General features: G+C 39.3%; 1 protein-coding gene across 7 annotated transcripts in view; it reads left to right on the top strand.

Moving 5' to 3' along the window:
* Positions 1-12,782, top strand: part of LOC118385996 (RNA-binding motif, single-stranded-interacting protein 1-like) — a 66,510-nt gene extending 53,728 nt beyond the window's left edge. For all 7 annotated transcript variants that reach the window (XM_035773322.2, XM_035773318.2, XM_035773319.2 and 4 more), the window contains exon 14: positions 9,922-12,782. The gene's annotated coding sequence lies outside the window, so the exon portion shown is untranslated. The remainder of the gene's footprint in view (positions 1-9,921) is intronic.
* Positions 12,783-14,859: the final 2,077 nt, after the last annotated feature.

The raw sequence follows: 14,859 nt of genomic DNA, 5'->3' as shown, positions 1-14,859 counted from the left end.
TAGTGCCCTAGTGCACATAGTCCTCTGGTCAGAATTTTACAGAAGTGGTGCAGTTAAGTCTTCAAACTTGGGACATCATGATTTGTTCTAATTCAATCCAAGGCAATAACAAACATATTTGTTAAATGAATGTAGTACAAAGTCATTGTTTATACCACTATTTATATTAAGAGGTGGCTGTCCCAAACCCTGACTATAAAGTAATTTGTGATTTTTCACACTATTATTTGAATATAACATATTGAGTTGTTCTATTATTGCATTGAAAGATGCTGTTCTAATTAGTCGTTTTGTTTCTTTTTAAACATATATGTCCCACCTTTAAATGTCACTACCAAAACACACACATTCAAATACTGTGGAATGAATGTGCCTTAAGCCACACCCCTACAAATATCAACAAGTGATGAGATTGCACATCATGGCCACATGATGAGTAGTCTGTCGGCAAAGATTAGGGAGAAAATGTGTGAGCAAGTTGGTAAATCTTTCATGTATTTTTAAGAAGTGTCACTACCAAATATCTAATATATCAAGTATGGTTTTGGTTTGCTGGGATGTACATCTGTCCAAATGAAAGATAGCCAGCCATATGTTACCTATGGGGATTCTTTAAAGTCCAAAATCAGCCAAACCAAAATGGTCACAACCGAAACAATTGACACTATAGCGATATATAGAGGTCTCATCTTTGTATCTGTGCCATTTATGTGACGGGCAGCGCCACTGAGGTTATCTCCATGTATAGTTGCATGTGCCATGCCCTACCAACTGAGCTGAGGACTACCATGTGGGTAGTGGACAAGTGAACACTTCAGGAAAAAGTATAGAGTGTTGAGAGGCATAGTCAGCAGGGGGCTCCAACTCTCCAAGAGCCCAAACATTGATCTATTTGGCCAAGACATAGACTTCCCTAATGTGCTATACTGTACTGTACAGTGTTCCCCTAGGATTTTTTTCAGCCGCAGTGGCAAAGTGAGCGTAGGGATAGGGGGGACCCTCATAGAGGAGTTTTAAAGTAACTACCCATTGTTTCCAGATATCTATCAAGTACAACCTATAATATCAAGTATGACCTAAAACTAGTTTTCCTTACAGAAAAGTGTAATTACGTTTATTAAAAAGCCTAGTCTTGTCACGATACCAGAATTTTGACTCTGGTACCGATACCAGGATTAGTATCAGGATACTCGATACCATCACAATACATCTTTTGAGTTCAACTCATGACATATGGAATGTCTTACGTCAACATTTTTTTGAGACATCCATGTATGTATTTAATGAATCAGTTATACAATCGTTTTGTCAATTTGACTTTGTTTTTACCAATCTAACTACACAACAACATAATGGTAATCGTTTATTTGGATGGTAAATCTCTATTGATAAACTGGGTAAATCAAGATGTAGCTTAGGCCTGTTCACAATACAGATGAATGCAGATTCAATAGGAGTGTGTGCATGCGTTGAGTTATTGAGTCTGTTTGCATGGGGCTACAGATTAAAAACAATCTGTTTCCCGTCCATGTGGGATTTATTGTATTGTACTGATCAACAACATTGGCATAAAAGTAGTAGGTTTTTTAAAATTATTATAATTTATTTTATTAAAGTGTGCACTGTTTCTTTAACCACTAATGACGTCATACACGAGGCAAGAGGATGGGAGGTCCGTCGATTCGATGAGGCAATAGATCATCTTTGGGAGACGTGAGAGTGAGACTGATGAAGTGAATTAATAAAGTTTTGGTGGCAGTCCGCTTTGACATCCACATATTTTGCGTTATGGTTTGCATTTTATCACAAACAAAGTAAGTTACTAGGGTAGTGAATTGATGTTAGCTTCAGCTGTAAGCTTGCGATGAAAGTTAGCCTTAGAGAGCCCAACGATCCCCCGCCCACTTCACTTCCCTCCATTTGAAAATAAATGGAGCTCCGTTGTTTCATCGCCTCCAACGTGTAATGTGGACTGCACTGTAAGCGGACCAGGCAAGATGCGGTATAAGGGGAACATCGGCTGCGCTGATAGATAGACTTGACCCGTGAGACACTGACAGAAGTACCGAAAGTAACAACAATTCTAATAACGGACCGTTTTTCATGTTCTAGTATTGAACAAATTCCCAAGGTTTCGGTATACCCTGCAACACTGATAGGCATACCCCATCAACAGAGTGGTGTTGGCATACATATGCGATCAATATCACGCCAAATGTTTTTACAAATGTAGATCCCTTTCCACAAATGTAAATCGCTATCCACAAATGCAATTCACTATCCACAAACGAACACCTTTTGATTTGTATTTGTAAATCGATATATTGCATTATAATTGTTTTATAACTGCAGATTTGCAGGTAATTTCTAAGGGTCTTAAGTAAAATGACTGCCATAAAGATTTGCAGATAGGAGAGATATGAGCAAACATGACAGATATGGCAAACCTGCAACTCCATATTTTGGAAGGGCTTAACTCCATATTTTGGAAGGGTTTAGGTAACCTGATTTATGGCAGGGATTTGACAACAATAAAAAAAAGTTCTCACGCTAGAAAGAAATTTATCACTCGTAGAAAGCGATTTATATTCATAGAAAAAAGGTTTGTACCCATAGAAAGTGATTTCTATAAATCACTGGCAGCCTTTAGTCCGGCCATGTTGATGCCTGCCTTTCAAGGCTGCAGAAATTATAGTATGGTCACCATAATATGTTAACCACCATAGTATGTCCAAAGTAAATCATTGAAACCCTAGCCCTACATTACTCAACCCGGTTCATCACCCAAATAGTTGAATTAGCTGGCCAGTGTGATGGCACCACTAAATGTGAAGGATATGTCATACATTGTAAGTGATTATTATCCATCCACTGTCTCATGTTGCACGGACGATGAGCATTAAAGGAAACATAAGTATCCCTGAGGCCTCTTACCGTTTCCCCAGGAGAGGCATGTAGAAGGGAGGTGTAGGATATGGGATCAGACTTAGTAACATAATTGCTTCTGTCCCTCTCCTCGCCCCAATCTGGGCTTGAACCAGGGACCCTCTGCACTCATCGACAACAGTCACCCTCGAAGCATCGTTACCCGTCGCCCCACAAAAGCCACTGCCCTTGCAGAGCAAGGGGAACTACTACTTCAAGTTCTCAGAGCGAGTGACCTCACCGATTGAAACGCTATTAGCGTGCACCGTTAACTAGCTAGCCATTTCACACCGATTACTCTCACCCTCTTTGACCTCCTTCTTTTCCACAGCAACCGGTGATCCGGGTCAACAGCATCAATGGGATCAACTTTTTTTCTACGACTACAAATCGTTTTCTACGCGTGATAACTTTTTGTCTTTATGGCAGTCGTTTTACTTAAGGCCCTTGGAAATGACCTGCATATATGCAGTTATTAAAAAATATATAATGCAATATATTGATTTACAAATACAAATCAAAAGGTGTATGTTTGTGGATAGAGATTTACATTTGTAAATTGGTGATTTACATTTGTAAATTGGTGATTTACATTTGTGGAAGGTGATTTACATTTGTGGATTGGTGATTTACATTTGTGAATACATTTGGCATGATATTGATCCCATACATATACCAGTCATTAAAAATATCAGCTCATCCTCCTCCAGACCGCTGATTGGCCAGCTCATCCTTCTGATGAGTATCACATCATACTCTGAGGAAATAGCAAGCAATTTTTTGAAGTTTGAGGTGGGGTTTTTGAAGTGTTTTTTTTTTTTTTTACAATTTATGATTTGGCCTCAAATACAAGTATAGGACAACAACATGGTTTGGGTATAAGTTGACACAATATAAACTTTTAAAAGTTAAATTTTCACTGGGCAGTTACATTAAAGCTAATTTCCTGCAATTCAACACATTTATAGAGTTTAAAAAGTACTCATACTCAAAACCATGAAAAGGAATAAACCAAGGAGGCCAAGATGCAAAAACTAGTACAATTAATTTAATCCATGCTCAAAAGAATACAAAAAGTGAAAGTGCAGGATGCTAATAAAACATTGTAATTCACAGTTTTAAAGCTCATTTCCTGCAATTCTACATATTTTGTTGTGTTCTTATGCTATCAAACATTAGAACAAAATCAGTGTGGGCCCCATGCCATGACATTTCTGGAATTAAATATATATTTATATATATATATAAAAAGTTGGGTGAATTTTGGCCCATTCCTTCTGACAGAGCAGGTTTGTAGGCCTCCTTGCTCGCATACACTTTTTCAGTTCTGCCCAAAAATGTTCAATGGGATTGAGGTCAAGGGCTTTGTGATGGCCACTCCAATACCTTGACTTTGTTGTCCTTAAGCCATTTTGCCACAACTTTGGAAGTATGCTTGGGGTCATTGTCCATTTGGAAACCCATTTGCGACCAAGCTTTAACTTCCTGACTGATGTCTTGAGATGTTGCTTCAATATATCCACATAATTTTACTTCCTCATGATGCCATCAATTTTGTGAAGTGCACCAGTCCCTCCTCCAGCAAAGCACCCCCACAACATGGTGCTGCCACCCCCGTGCTTCACGTTTGGGATGGTGTTCTTCGGCTTGCAAGCCTTCCCCTTTTTCCTCCAAACATAACGATGGTTATTATGGCCAAACAGATCTATTTTTGTTTCATCAGACCAGAGGACATTTCTCCAAAAAGTACAAAATGTGTCCCCATGTGCAGTTGTAAACCGTAGTCTGGCTTTATATGGCGGTTTTGGAGCAGTGGCTTCCTTTCTTGCTGAGCGGCCTTTCAGGTTATGTCTATATAGGACTTGTTTTATTGTGGATATAGATACTTTTGTACCTCTTTCTTCCAGCATCTTCACAAGGTCCTTTGCTGTTGTTCTGGGATTGATTTGTACTTTTCTCACGAAAGTGCGTTCATTTCTAGGAGACAGAACGCATCTCCTTCCTGAGCAGTACTGACAGCTGCGTTGAATTGAACCACAATTTTTTTCTGAGGTCTTGGCTAATTTGTTTGGATTTTCCCATGATGTCAAGCAAAGAGGCACTGAGTTTGAAGGTAGGCCTTGAAATACATCCAGGGGTACACCTCCAATTGACTCAAATGATGTCAATCAATAGCTTCTAAAGCCATGACATCATTTTCTGGAATTTTCCAAGCTGTTAAACGGCACAGTCAATTTAGTGTATGTAAACTTCTGACCCACTGGAATTGTGATACAGTGAATTATAAGTGAAATAATCTGCCTGTAAACAATTGTTGGACAAATTACTTGTGTCATGCACAAAGTAGATGTCCTAACCGACTTGTCAAAATTGTAGTTTGTTAACAAGAAATTTGTGGAGTTATAATGACGCCGACCTAAGTGTATGTAAACTTCTGACTTCAACTGTACATAAGTATTCACACCACTAAGTCAATACATGTTAGAATCACCTTTGGCAGTGATTACAGCTGTGAGCCTCTCTAAGAGCTTTGCACACCTGGTTTGTACAATATTTGCACACTATTCTTTTTACATTTCTTTAAGCTTTGTCAAGTTGGTTGTTGATCTTTGCCAGACAGCCATTTTCAAGTCTTGCAATAGATTTTCAAGCTGATTTAAGTCAACTGTAACTACTGTAGTCCACTTGGGAACATTCAATGTCGTCTTGGTAAGTAAATCCAGTGTATATTTGGCCTTGTGTTGTAGGTTATTGTCCTGCTGAAAGGTGAATTTGTTTCCCAGTGTCTGGTGGAAAGCAGACTAAACCAGGTTTTCCTCTAGGATTTTGCCCGTGCTTAGCTCTATTCCGTTTCTTTTTATCCTAAAAAGAAATCCCTAGTTGTTGCTGTTGACAAGCATACCGATAACATGATGCAGCCACCACCATGCTTGAAAATATGAAGAGTGGTACTCAGTGATATGTTGTGTTAGATTTGCCCCAAACATTACGCTTTGTAATTAGGACACAATGTAAATTGCTTTCACACATTTGTTGTAGTTTTACTTTACTGCCTTATTGCGCAAACAGGATGCATGTTTTGGATTTTTTTCCCTTCTATACAGGCTTCCTTTTATTCACTCCATCATTTAGGTTAGTATTGTGGAGTAACTAAAATGTTGTTGAGCCATCCTCAGTTTTCTCCTATCACAGCCATTAAACTCTGTAACTTTTGTAAAGTCACCATTGGCCTCATGGTCAAATCCCTGAGCGGTTTCCTTCCTCTCCAGCAACTGAGTTAGGAAGGACACCTGTATCTTTGTAGTGACTGGGTGTATTGATCCACCATCCAAAGTGTAATTAATAACTTCTCCATGCTCAAAGGGATATTCAATGTCTGCTTTTTTATTTGTACCCATTTACCAATAGGTGTCGTCCTTTGTGAGGCATTGGAAAACCTCCCTGGTCTTGTGGGTGAATGTGTGTTTAAAATTCACTGCTCAACTAAGGGAACTTACAGATAAGTGTATGTGTGGGGTACAGAGGTGAGGTAGTCATTCAAAAAGCATGTTAAACACTATCATTGCAAACAGAGTCCAAGCAACTTATTATGTGACTTGTTAAGCAAATACGTGTTTACTCCTGAACTTATTTAGGCTTGCCATAACAAATGGGTTGAATCATTATTGACTCAAGACATTTCAGCTTTTCATTCTTAATGAATTTGTAACCATTTCTCAAAACATCATTCTAATTTGGCATCACGGGGTATTGTGTGTAGGCCAGTGACACAACATCTCAATTGAATCCGTTTTAAGAATCGGGCTGTAACACAACAAAATGTGTAAAAAGTCAAGGGGTGCGAATACTTTCTGAATGCACTTTACTTACACAATAGACATAATAGTAATAATAGTAGAGGGTGTTACTGTAAATAAACACTTGCATTTACGTTTTTTTTTCTTCAAACAAAGTCATTCCGTCTGTCCTTCCGGGTAAAGACATCAGTGACTGAGCTGTAAAACATTTCCCTGTTGGCCATCAGTTTTAAAACTCTAAATGGAGATGATGGCAAGGGTTGACAGTCGTCCTGGATCGGTCCGGTTTCCACTGTATGTCTTTATCCGTTTCAGCGCAGAAAATGACTTGTGGCTGGTATAGTGAGAACCAGTTGCAGTAACTTTGTCGCCTCTGTCCAGGTGATTTGTCTACCATTTGTGAACTGTACAATCCAACAAAATCAGCCTTAAATCTAACAAAATTAAGTTCACCAAAGTGGTCAAACCTGGCTCACATCTGAACATTGATATTGTCCCGTATGTTCTAGTAGATTCGCCCCCTCTCTACTCTGATTGGCTGTTTGCTATGAGTTTTGCTTTTTGCCAGGCCCAGTTCATTGCATTTCTGTTTGACTCTCTCATAGAAACGATCAAAGTCTTGTCGCTGGCGTTCCAGTGCTTTCATTGTGTCGCTGAAGGTCGGCAGACACCCATATCCATCACTTTGTTCTGCAGAACATGGAAAAGCGTGTCAGTTTCATTGAAAATGACATCATAGGCCATGAGCAGAAAGAAAAGCTGTGGCTCCTGAGTGGTGCAGCGGTCTAAGGCACTGCATGTCAGTGCTAAAGGGGTCACTACAGACCTTGGTTTGATTCCAGGCTGTATCACAACCGGCTGTTTTTGGGAGTCCCATAGGGCGGAGCACAATTGGCCCAACGTCGTCTGGTTTAGAATTTGGCCAGAGTAGGCCGTCATTGTAAATACAAATTTGTTCTTAACTGGCTTGCCTGGTTAAATAAAATAAAAATGGGTTGCTAACTGATCAAAGGGTTAAGGCATGTAATATTTCCACATAGTTGCCCCTGGTCCTGTTTGATGAGCTGGCATTCTCATCATTACCACAAAATATAAACTCGGCAGCATGCAGCATTAATTAGCTAGATCTTTCAAAATCTCCTTTAGCTTTGCATTGTGCATGCTGATGTTCAATCTCTGTTGTTCATTGCCAGATCTATCCGTGAGCTGCCAAATGTCTTAAAAGCTATCTGCCTTTGGATATGAGTCACAGATTTCTCGTGCTTGTTGAGTGCTGTAGACAAGTTGTTCTCGTCGCAGTATCCGGCTCTTGTCCACACACTGTCACTGGTGGAGAACAGCAAGCGGGGGAAGCGGAGTCCACTGCTAGCAGCGCAGCCACAGAGCTGGGCGTTGATACCACTCAGATTGGAATAACTGTGTTCGTTTCTGTCCCTTCCTTTTATGTCGGTCCCTAAACCCAGGTGTTGTTCTTCCCTCCCTTATCACATCCTGTTTTGCTTGAGAACTGTTTCAGATGCAATATGTTAGCCATCCTGATCAACTTACTTGAGCTAGCAGTAAAATGAACGTAACCGCCCAAAAGGTGGCAGATGACATGTGATGTCCATAGGCAGGAGCGAGCTCTTCCTATCCTCCAGCCTATCCTCCGGCCTATTCTCCTGCCTATCCTCCAGTCTCCAGTACACATGCGCATTTATTATTTGAATGCATTGAAAATGAATGGGAGATATTGACACGTGGAAGGCAGCGAAGCTCTCTGCCTGTTTTTCGGTGTCGGTTAGCTGGGAGTATAAGGTAGAAACACGCATGCACAAGTCATTTCAATGTCTTGCATTGAGTTTGGAGTTTGAAGGGCGGGAGAAAGGCACAAGGCAAGGCTGCTTTTCCTCTGGCCACCTTGCACATTTTGCAGTAGACCACCGCAAATTTGGGAGGTACTAGAAATCCATTTTATCGTGAAGAAAAAACATGAAAATAACAAAATTATTATTGATAATATTTATATGTATTCATTTTTCATGATAGTTGTTTTTTAATTCATTTTCACAGGGTAGGCACTGTCTACCCTCCCGACCCTGACCGCACATCACTACTCTACTATACTGTACCCTACTCTACTGTACCGTACTGTACTCGAGTTTACTGTACTTGAGTCTCTTACAATTAAAGAAAGGGCCCATGGACTCCCAGATCTAGTGGTCTTGAGACCACTAAAGACCACATAAATTCGGTCTTTAACTTGTCATGGACTCAGCTCACGAGGTCTGGGTCTGGACCTTGGGACCGATGTCCTGTTATAAATCTTGGTCGTGGCTCCTGGATATTACCTTAGTCTTTGGTTTACAAACCATAGGCAACCCAATTTGAGGAAGACAGTGCTATCTGATCATTGGTTGATCGCTTCCAACACATAGGAATCCACACCCAGTTGACTACTTTTAAATGGTGGAAACAGTCAATGGCAATGTCTACACTAAAACGAGTCTTCCATTTATCTTTATGATTGAAAACTGACACTGAAATGCCTGTTATCTTGCCAAAATAAAGATCGGTAAAGTGATCATTTAAACATCTAACGATATGATTAGATATACAAGTAATACAGTCATTCAATTAATCAGCAAGTTTCAGATTCATACCATCAACATTGAACATTTTACAGAGAATAATAGAGATGATATTTCTGTAAATTCAATTTAAAGGTTTAGAAAATCAGGTTTAAAGAATTCTGTTTTTTTTCTATTTTGTTAATTTGGTATGCAAGTTCATTCTCTAAAATGTGTCTGTAATTGAAGGTTAATCAAAATGATCACTACTGTGCATGGTTTTCCCTTGATTGCAACTTTTTCACTATGGTTCGGTAGTGACACATTTAATGGGGAGGTGAGGAACTCGGGTAAAATATTATATATTATTGTTTAATTGTGTGAGTATGTCTACCTGGCATATGTTGTAAGACATCTGTGCTGAAAGTTTGGGGGAAAATAGGATACAAACGTGATTTTTTTTCTTCTCCAAACCCCAATTTGCACCACTTCTATAGAATGACCCATGTATATGGTTCCATTGGCGACAGAGCCATGGAAGGAGCCAATGCCCCCCAGCCTGTATGGTTGTGGGTAGATGTTTCATATGATAGAAAGACACTTAGTACCAGAGTTTAACTCATCTGATTGTCTTGGTTGTGTCCTCTCAGGTGTGGTAGGAGCCCAGAAGAATGAGTTGTATGACAGCTGAAACAATCATGGCTTCCTCTGGTGATGGATTGTGCGTTAAGGATTTATCCCAGTTTTGCACAGGTTCTGCAATGATTTCCTTTTGTTTGTGATAAGAAAAACAAGTGAGACTGTTCTGTTATAAGTTCCATGAGGTGCAAATAAGTGATTCATTTCATCGAAGGATACTATAATTCTCAAAAAAATAATTAAAAAAATAGTTGTATTTTAATAAAGAAATAATGTTTATTTTTTACCGAGGATTGTCACATGGATGCAAGAACCTAGAGCGGATCATGTGACTTGTTGTTTAAGGTGCATTATAGTAAAGATGTCTTTTGTTAATATTGTTTATGATTTCAATTTTGTTTTTCTCTTATTTTGTACTGAAATAGATTTTTCTGAAGATTTATTAGCCAGACATCTTGAAAATGATGTTTTGTGCTTGCTGTGTGAGTGTTGCTATGGTGACGTGTTCAATGTTTTTTCTTGTAAAGTGATTTATCTTAGTGATCTAGATTGATCTTTCTGTCTCATACAATTTGCCTTAAAAAAATTCCATACAGTAGCTGTATAGGCAACCTCCGAGGCTAGAAATGAGAAAGAAATGTTAAGCGCTATTGCCTTTTAAATCAGCTAAATAGGGCTTTTTCTTTGAGTATAGCTTATAAAATCTGCTGTGTTTAGAGATGTAGGATCTTAATTTGATCACCCTGCTGCCAGATAACTTTCCTGCAATGCAGGACATTTTAAACTTGTGGTGTATTTAAGGTTTCAAAAGTCTTCTGAAGTGTGTAATTTCCATTTTGTAATTTCCCCTTTTGAAAAGTATATTAACCACTACAAAAATGTCCATTCATTATAATCCACATAACAATTCACATTTCCTATTGCTGCTGGATTATTTTCCTGCTGTAGCAAACTGGCTCAAATAAAGATCCTACATCTGTATGTGTTTTGCTTTTCCCCTCTAAAAATGAATCTAAAGTAGAAGTATTTGAAAAAAAAAATGTTTCAAGTGAAACGACCCTCTGAATCTGATGATGATTTTGAATAGGATGTCATGTTTGTATTATCTGAGGGCCTTAAAGGTCTTTGGTTGTTGAATGTGGTAGATATCATGCTGAATGATCACATTTTGAATTTTGCCTTTCAATTACTTGGTGTTGTAGATTAGCCTAAAATGAACTTCTTGGGTGGGGATGGAATAAGGGAGGGCGTGGTTGTGTCTTTTTTGGGAGATGTTGTCGTTCTCTGTCAGCTTGGCAGGATGTTTCTTTTTCACTTTCAGTTGAAATGCAAACAGGCAAACTTGGATATATTATTGTGCAAAAAAAACTATCAAAGCCTTCACATACAACATTGAGTTTGAGTTGGGGAAAAACAGATTAAAATGTCGATTTTATTGCACCTAGCTCTTTGATAGGAAACAAACAAGCTCGGCACTTCCAATTATAGTTTACTTCACCAAAGAACTGAGCTAGTAAATTGAGGAAAGTGTCATTTCTCTCTCACAGGGATGTGATTGACTTTTTGCCAGACTAGATTGCAGTTTGGAAAATGTGCCTTTTTTTGTACATTTACTTTCAGTTTTCATACGTTTTATGAAAGTATGGACACAAACAAGCTTGAAGGACGATTTGGATCCAACAAATGCCACACGCTGATTTCATCACTACAGAAAAATGGAAAATGCAGTGTTAGAAATACAAAGAAGGCAGTTTGAAACTATGAAATTACAAAAAAAATCTTATAATAATCTGTTTGACATTGTGCAACAGATAATGTTATTGCTAAAAGTTTGATTATTTTTATCATAGTAGATTTGAACAGGCTTTATGATTGAGTTGTCTTCCAGAAGCCCGTGTTCTGGCCTGATGGTCGGACAGACTGACCAGTTATCTACCTCAGAGTTTCGTTTCTCCTCTGTATTGGGCCGGGTTAGCAGGTCCAGCCTGCCCTTCCAGACCAAACGCCATGCTCAGGAGCTGGCAATATACACTTGTTTTCTTTCAGGTTGTTTTTAATACTTTTTGATTTTCTTCACAAATTTTATTTTTATTTTTAATTATGATATATTATTAGAATCATTTTGAGGACAATTGTGCGTTGAGCGTTTTTTAGTTGTGTTCAGACATTAAGTTTCATAGTTTCAAAAGTAGAACTGCTGCTTTCATCACAAGACATACCAGAGGCTAATAAAAGTGGTTGAAGACAAACAAAAGCTAAAGCTGAAAGTGGTATTTTCTGGATCTGTGACATCTCCTGGGAACATCATTGTTGCTTTGTCAGTCCAGACAGACTTGCAGCAGCATTTCCTCTGCAGTCAGCTTGAGTTGAGTTACCAAAGTAAAGGGCCATTGTGACTATACTTGAGATTTCTGTGTAAGGCCTGAGAGTGATAACTAATTCTGTCGAGTGCTTGTGAGGGTTATGCTGCTAGTAATGTCTGAACCAAGTGCCATACTGCGTCTGGATCAAGGGTTTGGAAAGGTTCATAAAGAAAGAAAAATGCTCATTTAATCAACCATCGTGTTAAAAAGTCATTAAGTTATATTGAAAAGTAATAATTTATGAAGAAAGACGTTTTGTACAGATCGTTTTGAAGAAATAAAAGATTTTCATAGAGATATCTATATGAGAGTTAATTTTTTATTTTGTTTTACATGTGCCACACATTTCCCAGTGGTAACATGTCCAGTTTAAAGAAACCATCCTCTGTGTTTTTGTTTTATAGTGTTTGTTAAAGCCAAAAATATTTTCAGTAGATTGTTACATAAGCTTTATTTCTATTCATTTCATTTCTTTGATTTTTTTTTTTTTAATAAAAACTTAAATTGGACTTGTTCTGTGTTCTGTTGGTGTGGGAGGGAAGAGATCTCATTATATTGATATCTGGCTGTAAACAAACCCTCAGATCTGAGCCAGTTGCAGATGAAGAGCTTGTTCATTTCCATCCTAGCAACATGACAAAAAAGAGTCGGAGTTACAAGTTAGCATTATCTAAGTTATAGGATCTCTATGCCTAAAACTATACAGGCCGAATCCCCCAAAGTAAATGGGCGCGTTTGACATTGCAGCCGACTTGAAAGGCGAGTTGAGACTGAACGATCTACAAATCACCTTCCATCATAAATAACTACTCAATATGATTTGTAGATCGGCAAGTCACAATTTACCCACGATACAAACCGGCTTTGATGATCTCAAACACCGCCAATGGGGGAGTTTGATTAGACTGAACCTGGGTAAACCGGGCTACGGCCCATTACGTCACCGGGAAAAAGTGGTGAAGGAGGAGTGCCCACCTCAAGTCGAGCATGTCCTGGCCATAATGTCCACAAAACAGCACAATGAATCGTTCAGAAACATAAAACATGTATTTTCTATAAAATATATAGTTGTTTTCCTTGGGAAGGCAGGTAAAGCGATATGAGTTTTCTATAAAGAGCAAACCCTTTTGCATGTGGAAACACTGAATCCTAACTCGTTACTCTACGTGCTTGACATACATCACTTTTGTTTTCGGGCGTCTTTGCTGTCGAATTTGACCGGGGCACTCGGCTCACCCCCCGGAAGGCAGCCGGTTTTAAAACGAGTGCAATCAATGCTAACCCGGTTCGCCCGGGGCATTAATGAAATCCCCTCAATGTTTTTAGCTATAAAGTTTTGTTTCACAGTCTTTGCCTCCTCTCTCCTTATTGCTGATCATTACCCCATCAATCCACTGTCTCTATTGGATGTACTTAATTTACCCAATGGCAGCTGCTCCTGCTTTACATAAACATACATTTCTGAGTAAAATTGTTCTGTAACAATCAAGAGTAACAAGTGGAAGATAAATTACTTTGAAGATTTAAAAAAATATATGAGTAGCTTATTATTTTACATTTCCATACTGTGAAATGTGTCAAGACCAGAAAAATTGGAAGCATATCAGAAATTCAGCATATCTTTGAAAGTGTATTATATTTGAAGTCTCCCTTTGTACGTAAATGATACCGATAACCTCTGTTTCCACAGATAAGGTGCTGAATGAAAACAATTTCAGCAGTTACCGCTGACATAGCCTTTGCAGTGATTTTCTTATGGATCTTCCTCGCAAAACCAAAAGCTTTCAGGAATGATTGGAGCGACAGCACAGCATGGCCTATGAAGGCCTATCTCCTTACCAGAGACTGGCTCACCAAGGCTCGGAAGTGAGATTATTCCCACACTACCAATTTCCTCATAGTACATGAGAATTCCAGTCATTTGCCTCAACAAACTGACACTGACCTTACCTCACACAGAGTTGAGATTGACACCGCTGCCGCATACAACGAAGACGTGACACACGTCCTCTTGCGACAGAGGGGAAACTTATCTATGTGGTCCGTTACGGCAGCAAATGACATGTACAGAAGCCTCAGGAAAAGGAAATTGGATATATGGGGTAGAATCATGGCAATCCAGCTTAGTAATATAACTCTGACAATGCAACTTATCATTATCCTTTCGTCTGTTTCATGTCTCATCTTGTGCACTGTTTTGTAAATCAGCTATGGAGGCAATCTGATCAATATACCAGGCCTCACTTCGCTAGTCTGTCCTTAGAATGCCTGAACAGGCCTTGCTGTTGATGAGACATTCTGTTGAGTTGAACTTACAGTGTGTTTGGCATTAGCACATTCACAGCCCTGAGGGTGAGGGCAGTGTAGAGATTATCAACACCATGTCCTGGCCATGGTGTTAACATGCATGTCCCAATCTCAGCCAGTGTGAGTGGTGACAGGAGGGAGGCTACAGGGATGGGGGCTTGGAGAGGGCTGTGACCAGGCCTGGGTGGGTAGTGGATGGGAGGGAGGATAAATGGACGGGGGCTTGGAGAGGGCTGTGACCAGGCCTGGGTGGGTAGTGGATGGGAGGGAGGGAGGATA

The sequence above is a fragment of the Oncorhynchus keta genome, chromosome 7 (genome assembly GCF_023373465.1).
Source record: "Oncorhynchus keta strain PuntledgeMale-10-30-2019 chromosome 7, Oket_V2, whole genome shotgun sequence".
Lineage (NCBI taxonomy): Eukaryota > Metazoa > Chordata > Actinopteri > Salmoniformes > Salmonidae > Oncorhynchus > Oncorhynchus keta.
The sequence above is the reverse complement of the archived record's forward strand: the minus strand, read 5'-3'. Positions and strand labels throughout refer to the sequence as shown.